The 12,527-nt window shown below is 31.3% G+C and overlaps 1 long non-coding RNA gene across 1 annotated transcript; it reads right to left on the bottom strand.

The window, feature by feature from the left end:
- Positions 1-10,821: 10,821 nt before the first annotated feature.
- On the bottom strand, positions 10,822-12,081 carry LOC141629284 (uncharacterized). Its single transcript, XR_012537259.1, has 2 exons — positions 11,720-12,081; positions 10,822-11,176 (listed from the first exon to the last, which is right to left on the bottom strand). It is a non-coding gene; the product is annotated as an uncharacterized LOC141629284 (long non-coding RNA).
- Between the last annotated feature and the right edge of the window lie 446 nt (positions 12,082-12,527).

Below are 12,527 nucleotides of genomic sequence, written 5' to 3'. Positions count from 1 at the left end.
TTGGCAATTGCATTTATACATGCAGAATTGCAAGTTTGTGAAAAGTTCGGTCTCGATTTCATGATGATAAGGATATCTTATATTCTCGGATCTGAAACGTCACAGCCCATAAGATATGTCTTCAAATTTCTCTTATAATTGGGTCTAAAAAGATGTTAATCACTAGTATTAACATTGTCCACCCCTGCTATTTAATTTGTGTGTGGTATATGTCGATTACTAGGAGCATAAAATGGCATAATTTTTTTTACATCAACATTTTGCACGGCATTGTTATTTAGTGTATGCTTCTGGATAATAATCAATGCATTACTGATTGTCTTCAAATATATGATGCACTCCGAGTTAAGAACGTAGTGAATTATCTGTACCTTATAGACGATACCAAAGCCACCTTCTCCGACTTTATTATCGTCAGAAAAATTGTTGGTCGCAGATTGAAGCGTAGCAAGATCATATTGCATGGACTCGGCCAAGGTAAGATCTTCGCTGACTGCTCATTCAGTAGCAAAGAATTAATTAAATTTGATTATTTATAGGGACAATTTTGTATATTTAAAACTCCAATCAAATTAATTAGATGTGCTTTTATTTTTTCCCGAAAGCATAATATTCATAGCAAGGAAACCTTTATTAGTCAATATTTGTCCAAAAATAAATTACATTTTTGCCAAATAATATTTTAGTGGAAAAATCGTTCATACAGACTATGAGTCGATAAAAAATTACTCCGTATTATGCAAGATATAAGTCTTATAAAAAGTCGTATGGATAAGGTAATTTTTGCATCCACTTACCACTTCCAAAAGGTACAGCAACATACTTCTTAGATTTCTTTTTAATCAAACAAATTCCAATAGCAAGTATTATCAACGAAATTACGACGACTGGAACCACAATGGCAACGATCACCTTAGATGACATTTTCTTCTTGCCTGTATCATAAAACGGGTAGTTCATGAGTCTAATTGCAATGTCAATTTATTCTACTAATGTATAGAGCAATCTGTAAGGTTTTGTACATTAAATATGCAAAAACATTAAGGTTTTCTAGTTGTTTGAGCCTCGTGGGTATTATTTCTTAGCTGAAAGGCGGGGTTCAATTCATATATTGACTATTGAGCAATTTATATATATATATAGCATCAAGTGAGTGTAGGTATCTTAGGTGAATCTAGCATTTTAATCTCATCCATTAGATCTACTCCTAATCAACTACGAGATTAAATCTCAAAAATTATAATTAGACTATATAAGGCTCGATTTCACGCTAACCTTACAATTCTGTTTCACTTTCTCTCTCTTCATTCACACTCTTTCTCTCTCTACGAATTTCCCTCTTTTTTTCTTCGTTCTCGCATAAAACAAATCCAGCAAAAAATATACACAAATAATTTTACTTTTCAATTCATCATTCAATTATTTCTACAGTTCAATCGTTCTCAGTTTTTGCTTTATGGTTGATACTCCTATGGATGCCGATTCTATCGAAAATAGTTTGCGCGCAGGTAATCGCTTTCTGTTTTTGCTTTATCCTTTTCTTTGATTATAATCGTTATTGTTTTTCATGTCAAATTTGATTAGAATCGTTGTTTTCTCTCTTGAATTTGCAAATTCGCTTTATCCTTTGCTTTCATGATAATCGTTGTTGTTTTCCGTCATATTCGATCGAATTTGATTATAATCTATGTTTTTGCTGCAAATTCGCTTTTTCCTTTACTTTGCTTCTAATCGTCCTAGTTTTCTCCGTCAAATTAGATCGGATTTGATTATAATCGTTGTTTTCTTTCTTGAATGTGCAATTTCGCTTTATCCTTTGCTTTCATTATCATCGGTGTTGTTCTCCGTCAAATTCGATCGAATTTGATTTGTAATCGTGTTTCTCTGCAAATTTGCTTTATTCTTTCCGTAGATTAAAATCGTCCTTGGTTTTCCCGTTGAAATTAGCAATACGTCACTTACTGATATTAATTTTGCAAAACATTTCAATACTCCTTTGCTTTTGAGCTCTTCTCTCTCTCCACCTGTGTGAATATTCTTGTTCTTGCATCAATGCTAATGTCACCACATTGTAGCAGATCTCACTTTATTCTTTGTAACATTCATTAGTTTCTCATTGCGGTACCACACCCGTGTGCATATTTACGTACTCTTCACAATGCTTATGTCGAATCAATTTGAAATAATTGTGAAATAGTGTTACTATATAATTGTGTAAGTGTGTTACGAAATAGTGAAATGTATTATAATATTTTTATAATTGTATTATGTTAATTTAGCTTCTTCTTTTGATGAAGTTGTTTCATTATAATGATCATTTATTATAGATAAACATTAGAGAAGTGATTTGTTGTTTCAATGTTTACATATATGCCATATGAAAAAGAATTTAACTCCGTATGAATAATGGCTATTATTATATCATTGTGAAGTTTAAGCTTGTAGGAGGAGGATACCTCTATTGTTATTCATTTCATTTGAAAGTTTGAGTAGTTAGTTTAAAGGCTATTAGCTCAAATGGGAGAGCAATGTGCAAAACTTGTACAAAGGTATGGATTCGAATCCCATATAGCCTATTTAGTTACTTTAAGATTGTATTGTCAAGTTTTCAAATAGACCATATAGTCTAATGTTGTTTATTGTATGCGGTTCCTCATATTTTTAATACAACCATTAATCCTTGTTCGTCAGCGTTATAGTAATTGTGTTATCGTAACATCAGTCACTCATCAGAGTAATATAGTGTTACTGTAACATTGTTACAGTAACATTGCTATTGTAACATCATTTATTCATTATAGTAATACCTAATTTGCTAATCGTAATTATGTTAAATGACAACAATGTTACAATAATAATTATTTAGTTCGTTTATTATATAAGACGGTGTATAATGTAGCTCTAAAATGTAATGGTAGAGATTAATTTTTCTCATCTAGAAAGTAACAAGTATTACTGTAACATCATTTACTCATTAAAGTAATAATGATACAGTAATTATATTATTGTAACAATATTGATTCATCAAAGTATCACTAAAACAATGTTAAAAGTTCAAACTTAAATTATTTGCACAGTAAAAGGCAATTGAATACACACTAGTCAAACTGATCCTGATATGCTAAAATGATTTGCAATACCCCATTACGAAATGTGAAAAGTTTACAACAAGTATACATCATAATCACACATAACGTTAAAAGTCTCTAATGACATTTTAGCTTCAAGAACGTTTCCTTTTTTACTCATATCTTCATGATTGATTTGTCGGTGTCATTCTCTTCTTTGTATACACCGTCTCTTTCATGCGACTTGTTTTATGTTGTTTTATTCTCAAACCTTCTTCTTCAAAATTCCTGACATTCAAAATAAAACATTCGACCATTAATAATTAAAATATATGTGAAAGCCGATGGTCCATAATTAGTGATCAACATCTCTTGTGAGTTAATAACAATGTTATACCAACAAATTTAATTGAGTTAAATCATACAATATCAAATATACAATGTTGTAATAATATTTCGAGTTGATTCAACATTAACGAACGATTCCTCAATAATAATTACATCATGGCATGTAGTAATAATGTTACGATAATAATGTTACAATAATATTGTTACTGATGTTATAGTGAAAATGCAACAATAATAATAATGTTACAAAGAATAATGTTACAAAGAATAGGTGTCGAGTATTTTACAAAAGTTAATTTGATAAATCGCAATTTAACAAGCACAAAATAAAACGAACATTATTACTGAATTTTATCATGTCTTAACCCTAATTTTTTCGCACAAACAACTGGAAAACATAAAATCGACATTAACATCATGAAGAACAACAACAACAACAACAACAACAACAACAACAACAACAACAACAACAACAACAACAACAACAACAACAACAACAACAACAACAACAACAACAACAACAACAACAACAACAACAACAACAACAACAACAACAACAACAACAAAAACAACAACAACAACAACAACAACAACAACAACAACAACAACAACAACAACAACAACAACAACAACAACAACAACAACAACAACAACAACAACAACAACAACGGGAATTAATTTCTCAATTTCTAAGTGATGCGTGTCTTTTATATGATGTTTTACATCCCATTTTACACGCATTTCAGAGCTCATTCTTGTAGTTTATGCTGCATTTCTCCCTATTTCCGTCTACTTCCGTATTTTGTACATTATTGCAGAAATGTGAAGAATCCAGCGGAAATCGAGCTAATCCGTCCCCAAGTATCCTACATTGCATTTGACGTAAAGGAATCACTTAAGGAACGAGCTTGGTGCGCAATCCAAGGCCCAAAAGACAAGTCCAAGAGTTTTAAGAAGTCAAGTAGCAGCTCAAGTGGTCGATCGACCATCACCCTCAGTCGATCGACCAATGTTCGGGTTCCAAGAAGCCACTGTTCATTGCTATTCAGTCGATCGACCACCTACCTTAGTCGATCGACCCACAATGCTGTTCCAGACGTGAATTAAAAGACCGAGGAACTTGAAGCCCATGATGCTAGGTTTAGGAAATAAGAAGTTACGTTACTTGCTATATAACGTAACCTAGAAACTTTCAGTTATCATCAAGCTTTATTTTCAGAAATTTCACATTAAGTTTTGAGTTTTATCAATTAGCTAGGGTTTGGGAATATTATTTTGCATTGGATTTTCGTTGTGCTATCAATCATTCCGTTACATTCCTTCTGCAAAATTCGGTATCCCTTCTGTTCTAATTTCCAGTTTATTACATTATTTTGCATCATTAGTATTGTTTTGCTAGTTAGTACCCGAAGCCAATTATCGTTTTATCGCTATTTCTTTATCGTCTCAAGCATGAATTCAGTAGTTAGCTTTATCGTTTATGTTGTTGTTTCTACCCTTAGCATGAGTAGCTAATTCTATAGTGCTAGGATGTAGGCGATTTATGGCATAGGCGGCAATAGATCATACACGGGCTCTCTCGCGTGTTGGTCGATCGACTGACATTGTAGGTCGATCGACTGACCTCGTAGGGTTTTATATTCGTTTTAATTGTTTTAATGTTTTATTTAACGAATCGAATGCATGCGACCAGTTAGATACCTAATTTATGACTGACCCATTAGATCGAAAGATAGGGAAAGTTATTTGACCATCAATTAAATCGACTAAAATGTGCTAAGATCGAAAGATAGGTATAGTTTAGACCGTTAGTCACTTTTCAGGACGAAAGTTAGTATTAGTGACATTAGGGGCCTATAGCGAGATCGAAAGATGCTATTTGTTAAGAGTGGACCGAGAGGACCTCTTTATTTCCCGCCTTACCTGTTTGATTCAGACCGACTTAGTTTGCTGCCGCCGAAGCTATAATGAACCGATCATCCTAGTACCCTTCTTTTATCTGTTTAAATCGTTTATTTAGTTTATTATCTTTATTCACTTTTAGTCAGAGACCAATTCAATTCAACCCCCACAATAGTTACCTCGATCAACATAAATCAACTAAAATTTACATCTGCCTCCTTGTGGTTCGACCCTGTTACCACTAGCCTAGGTTAGTCTTAATAGGAAATATAAATTTTATCTTTGGTACTCACAACGACGGGTATCACTAAGTTCGAAAAAGCGAACATACAATCAATTGTCAGTTTATGTATATAATTCTAGATCTAGAACAACAACAATCAAATTAAACCTAATTTTTTGGCGAAAAATCAATTATTCAGTTCGAACAAAATATTAACCCTAGATCTAGAAGAACAACAATAAAATTGAACATTTTCTTCATATAATTCAAAATCGACAATAACAACTTACAAATTAAATTTTAAATTGTGTGATAACATTAAACACAATAAAACAATTTCTAAAAAATTCGCATAAAGATAATCGATTTATACCTCTTTATTATGTTGAAACGGAAGTATTAGACTCGCGATTGAACAACTTGAAGATCTTAAGTTGATGTTTTTGAAGATTTATTGAAGAATTTGGTTGCTTTTGGACGTTTTTTTCCTGGTAAGAGAGAGTTTAGACAGAAAGTTGTTTTTTCAGGTTCACCAATTAATGTGCTTTAACTGACTAGAGAGAGAGCGAGGGATTTTTAGAGAGAGAAACAGATTTGTTGAATATGAGAAGTATCGTTTGACTTCCTCTTTTAATATTCAAATAAAAATTTTTAGGACACGTGGAGCAATGAGGCGCGTTGGATCTTTAGATCCAATGGCTGAGATTAATAGGACGGACTCACCTAAGATGCTAGACTCACCGGATGCTCACTCTATATAGAAGAAAGATCAAGTGAGTCCACCAAAATCCATTGAGTCCATAAGTCCTCTTTAGAACCCTTAAAAAGATAGGATGGAGGGCTGAGATTGAAAGAGAAAAAGAGAGGATTAGAGCAAAAATTAGGGGATCAATTGCTAATTAAACACTTTCCCTCACTACCTTCACTAATCAACCACTATTTTTACTATATATCATTTATTTTCCACTCACTTCTCTCTCATCTCTCACAATTATCATTTCTCTCCTCCCTCTAAAACCAAAAAAATCAAAAAAACCAAAAAATCACTCCTCTCATCCTCTCCTCTCTTCCTCACTCACCCACCACCACCCAACCCCGACCTCCATCCCGACAGCAACCCCTGTCCCTCCGACGACCCGCCACCACCCAGCCCCACTACCACTCCATGCATGGCTCCCCATTGCCCCACCACCACCGTTGTCGAAACCCCGCCCACCACCACCTTCATCCCCTTCTGCCCCACAACCACCACCACCCCGCTGCCCCACAACATCCACCACCGACACCCACCTCCCTTCACCCCAAGGCGCAGACACCACCCACACAGGGCCGCCATCACCCTCCTCACCAGATCCGAGCCCACCGCCACCAACCAATCACCACCACCATCCCACAACCAAAAAAAAAAACTAGATCTATTCACACCCACCCACCCCCACGACGCACCTCCGCACTCCCGGCCTCCTTTCTCGCTGCCTCTATCCTCTCCTATATCTCGCTGCCATCAACAACCACCTTCAACTTTTTTTTTTTAAAAAAAATCCAGATCTGAAAATAAAAGTTGTTCCAGATCTGGCTTTTTACATACGTTTTACTATGTTTTGTTGTTTTTTTGTTTAAATTTTGGTCAATGATGTTCGTATGATTTGAAGAAATGAAAAGTTGTTGCTGTTGATGTATACGTTGTTTTCTTTTTAATTTCCTGTATTGCTTTTTTTTTTTTTTTTTATTCATAAAGAATGGTACTTTTGATGGTGTCACGAGTCTTATGACTAGAAGTTAAATAAAGACTGAATAGAGAGCAAAAGAAAAGTCTTGTCAAGGTTTTTGGCGTTTTCTTCTTGTTGATTTGTGATTTATCACTGTTTCAAAAACATTGGTGATTGTTTTGTTTTGTTTTATAAGGGTTTGTGTTTGTGACTTTGTGTCACGGTTTTTGTGTTGTTAATTTTTTTTTTTTTTTTTTTAATTTGACAGTTTTCTTTAGCCTAAATATCGTCTTGTTTTAGATTTTAAAATCGTATTATTATGATATTTATTCTTAGATCTAATAAATATATTTATTATACTCATATTTCTTTACATTTACACTCATATTTCCTTACATTTACACGCATTTTTCAGATTTACACTCATATTTATTTACATTTACACTTATATTTCCTTACATTTACACGCATTTTTCAGATTTACACTCGTATTTCTTTACATTTACACTCATATATCTGTACATTTACACTCGTTAAAATTATATAAATTTGCACTCATAGTTTTTGTGGATATGAGTTGGTGGTGGAGGACGGCGTTGGTGATGTTTGTTGGTAGTCGGACTAAAGTTAGACTTGTAAAGGACCAAAGTTACACTCAAATGAACAAAGTTACACTCTTAAACCTTCAAATTTACACTCGTAGACCTTCAAATTTACACTTAAAATACTACATTTACACTCGTAAAACATCACATTTACACTTGGTAACATGTTAAGATTATATAAATTCAAACTTTTAAAAAAAAAATTGCCTAAAAAATCAAATTTACACTCTTAAAATATTACATTTACACTCGTAAAACATCATATTTACACTTATAAAATGTTAAAATTATATAAATTCAAAATTTCCGTCACAAAAAATCAAATTTACACTCTTAAAATATTACATTTACACTCGTAAAACATCTGATTTACACTTGTAAAATGTTAAAATTATATAAATTCAAAATTTCCGTCACAAAAAATCAAACTTACACTCTTAAAATGTTACATTTACACTCGTAAAACATCAAATTTACACTTGTAATATGTTAAAATTATATAAATTCAAAATTCCCGTCACAAAAAATCAAATTTACACTCTTAAAATTTTACATTTACACTCGTAAAACATCACATTTACACTTGTAAAATGTTAAAATTATATAAATTCAAAATTTCCGTCACAAAAAAACAAATTTACACTCTTAAAATGTTACATTTACACTCGTAAAACATCAAATTTACACTTGTAAAATGTTAAAATTATATAAATTCAAAATTTCCGTCACAAAAAATCAAATTTACACTCGTAAAACATCACATTTACACTTGTAAAATGTTAAAATTATATAAATTCAAAATTTCCGTCACAAAAAATCAAATTTACACTCTTAAAATGTTACATTTACACTCGTAAAACATCACATTTACACTTGTAAAATGTTAAAATTATAAAAATTCAAAATTTCCGTCACAACAAATCAAATTTACACTCTTAAAATGTTACATTTACACTCGTAAAACATCACATTTACACTTGTAAAATGTTAAAATTATATAAATTCAAAATTTCCGTCACAAAAAATCAAATTTACACTCTTAAAATGTTACATTTACACTCGTAAAACATCACATTTACACTTGTAAAACTCATACAACATTACATTTACACTTCTGAAATCTGAAACTCAAAACTGATTAATTAGGGGCTAGAGAGAAAAAGAAAAATTAATTACTGTATAGAAATTTGATTAATGGTAATTTTTTTTGTAAATTTCAATCTCAACCACCCATCTCAATCCAACCATCCACATTTTTTCCTTTTCTTTTTAATGACCCTTAATCAAATTCATCTCAACCATCCATTGGGTCCATCCAATGGCCCTTAGAGGGACTTATGGACTCAATGACACATGTTGGACTCATTAGAACTCATCTCTCTCTCTCTCTCTCTCTCTCTCTCTCTCTCTCTCTCTCTCTCTCTCTCTCTCTCTCTCTCTCTCTCTCTCTCTCTCTCTCTCTCTCTCTATCTCTATATATATATATATATATATATATATATATATATATATATATGCAAGTTCAAATGAGTCCACCTAAAAAAAATAAGTCTTTAAGTCCATTTCCATTAGATCTTATAAAATTGATGGTTGAGATTAAAAGGTAAAACACACCCACCAACTAGTAATTAATGACCCATTAACTTTTCTCTCTCATAAATTTAATTCTCAATTAACCAATTAATTATATTCTCTTTTTCATCAACTTGTTATTTCCATTTCAAACCTCCAAATAATTGCTTATAATCAGAAATTTTCAAACCCGCGTAAATTGAAAACGATTTTGAAAAAAGCTCCGTAAATCTTCATCCGGACTCCGATTAAAACGAAATAAAAGTCTAAATTTATTATTTTTTCGAGCCCGTCGCAATGGTAATATTTTCAATACCGTTGAGTTTCTGAAATTTTGAGTATTGCTAATTACTTTACTTACACCCTCTTTGTTTGAAGTTCTACCCTATTTTTTTGAAGTTATACTATATCCGTTTGAAATTTCATCATATTTATTTGAAATTAATTAATTAATCTAATCATATAATTGAAGTATCGAAATATCAATTGAAGTTGCTTGAAATTGCACCATATCTTAATTGAAGTTACAACATCTCGGCTTGAAGTTACACAATATTGATTTAAAGTTACACAATACTCCGTAATAAAGTAATATAACAAAATATCAATTGAAGTTACACAAATAACAATTTGAAGTTACACAATACTAATTTTAAGTTACAGAATATTTATTTAATGTTGCACAACTAACAGTTTGAAGTTACACAACACTAATTTAAAGTTACACAATATTTATTTAAAGTTTCGCAATACTAATTTAAAGTTAAACAAATATCAATTGAAGTTACACAATATCAATTTAAAGTTACACAATATCAATTGAAGTTACACGACTAATGAATTAAAGTTACACAATATTTATTTAAAGTTTCGCAATACTAATTTAAAATTACACAAATATCAATTGAAATTACACAATATCAATTAAAGTTACACGACTAATGAATTACAGTTACATAATATTTATTTAAAGTTTCGCAATACTAATTTAAAATTACACAAATATCAATTGAAATTACACAATATCAATCCAAGTTACACGACTAATGAATTAAAGTTACACAATATTTATTTAAAGTTTCGCAATACTAATTTAAAGTTACACAATATCAATTAAAGTTACACGACTAATGAATTAAAGTTGCACAATATTTATTTAAAGTTCCGCAATACTAATTTAAAGTTACACAATACCAATTAAAGTTACAGGACTAATGAATTAAAGTTACACAATATTTATTTAAAGTTTCGCAATACTAACTTAAAGTTACACAAATATCAATTGAAGTTACACAATATCAATTTCAAGTTACACAATATCTCAATTGAAATTACACTACTAATGAATTAAAGTTACACAATATTAATTTAAAGTTGCACAATACTAAATAAAGTTACACAAATATGAATTGAAGTTACATAAATAACGATTCGAAATTACATAATACTAATTTAAAGGTACACAAATATGAATTGAAATTACATAAATAACGATTTGAAGCTACACAATATTTATTTAAAGTTACGCAATGCTACTTCCTAACGTTACAATTAGCGCTCATCATCGCCTACGACCACCATGGAACACCACTAGAACCACCAATGAACACCATGAACTCACCACATAAAACACCATTGCACTCTTGTCGTCTTAGTTGCCCCTAACCACCATTAGCAACTCTTATTTATGAGGCTAGTGTCAGATGTATAAAAACGAGGCTAGTATTTGATGCGGCGAAGACTTCGATCCTGCGTACACAACAAGCATCAGTGAAAACTTCAAACTTCAAGCAAGGAAATCAAACAAACATAAAATTAGTAGCCGACCTTATATTTTTAGATGAGCATTATTTATTAGTGACAATAAAACTATAATTTGATGAAATAGAATTTAGTGTACTGTATTTCTACAACAAATTGACAACCAGATGAAAAGTTGTAAAAAATAGGAAATTATCTCCCTTTTTATTTTCCAAAACCGAATAACTCAAGTCCACTAAGTAAATTAAGAACAAGACCATATAGAATGATGACTTCCACTAAAAACAAGACCATTAAAAACAAGATCAAAGTAAATTAAAATCAAATACGTATATCTAAGATTAAAATCACCAAAATATTTAAGATCTAAAGCACTATAGGAAATTTTACTTTGTTTATAATACATCTAAAATTAAAATTGCAAAACAGTTTGATATATAAAAAATCATAGTTGTTTAACATTAAATAAGACACCCAAATAGATGGCACAATTCACAACACAACACCATAACCATTTAAGCAGTCGCATACCTCGTATTCAAATCGAGACCGAGACTGCCACCGAAACTCGCCAATTATTGATCCCCTTTATATTCTCCCTTTATTTGTTCCGTCGTCGTTGACAAACCCGCTTTACTAACTCCTTGATAGAAGATTATTGTTTGACTGAAGGAAGAGTAGTAATTAAAAATAAAAGAGAGTTGATGGTGTTTGGGGTCTGATTGTGTTTCGAATGGTAGCTTCATGGTGGAAGCCCAAAGGTGAGATGATGGATGATGCTCAGTTTAGTGAGATGAGAAAGAGAGATTGGGTTAATAGGAAATGAAAAAGAGAGATGAGATTTAATCGTAAGAGAGATGAGATTTATGGGGAATGAAAAAAAAAATTGGGAACTGACGAAATTTAATGTAAGTGGATGGATGGGTGGATATGTTTTTTAATTTTAATCTCAGCCATCCATTATATTTCCATCTAATGGTTTAGATGAGGACTTATGGACTCATCTAAACTAGATGTTAAAATTATATAAATTCAAAATTTCCGTCACAAAAAAATCAAATTTACACTCTTAAAATGTTACATTTACACTCGTAAAACATCACATTTACACTTGTAAAATGTTAAAATTATATAAATTCAAAATTTCCGTCACAAAAAATCAAATTTACACTCTTAAAATGTTACATTTACACTCGTAAAACATCACATTTACACTTGTAAAATGTTATAATTATAAAAATTCAAAATTTCCGTCACAACAAATCAAATTTACACTCTTAAAATGTTACATTTACACTCGTAAAACATCACATTTACACTTGTAAATTGTTAAAATTAT

Source organism: Silene latifolia, chromosome 2 (assembly GCF_048544455.1).
Source record: "Silene latifolia isolate original U9 population chromosome 2, ASM4854445v1, whole genome shotgun sequence".
Taxonomy (NCBI): domain Eukaryota; kingdom Viridiplantae; phylum Streptophyta; class Magnoliopsida; order Caryophyllales; family Caryophyllaceae; genus Silene; species Silene latifolia.
Note: the sequence above shows the minus strand (reverse complement) of the source record. Positions and strands in the feature narration are given on the sequence as shown.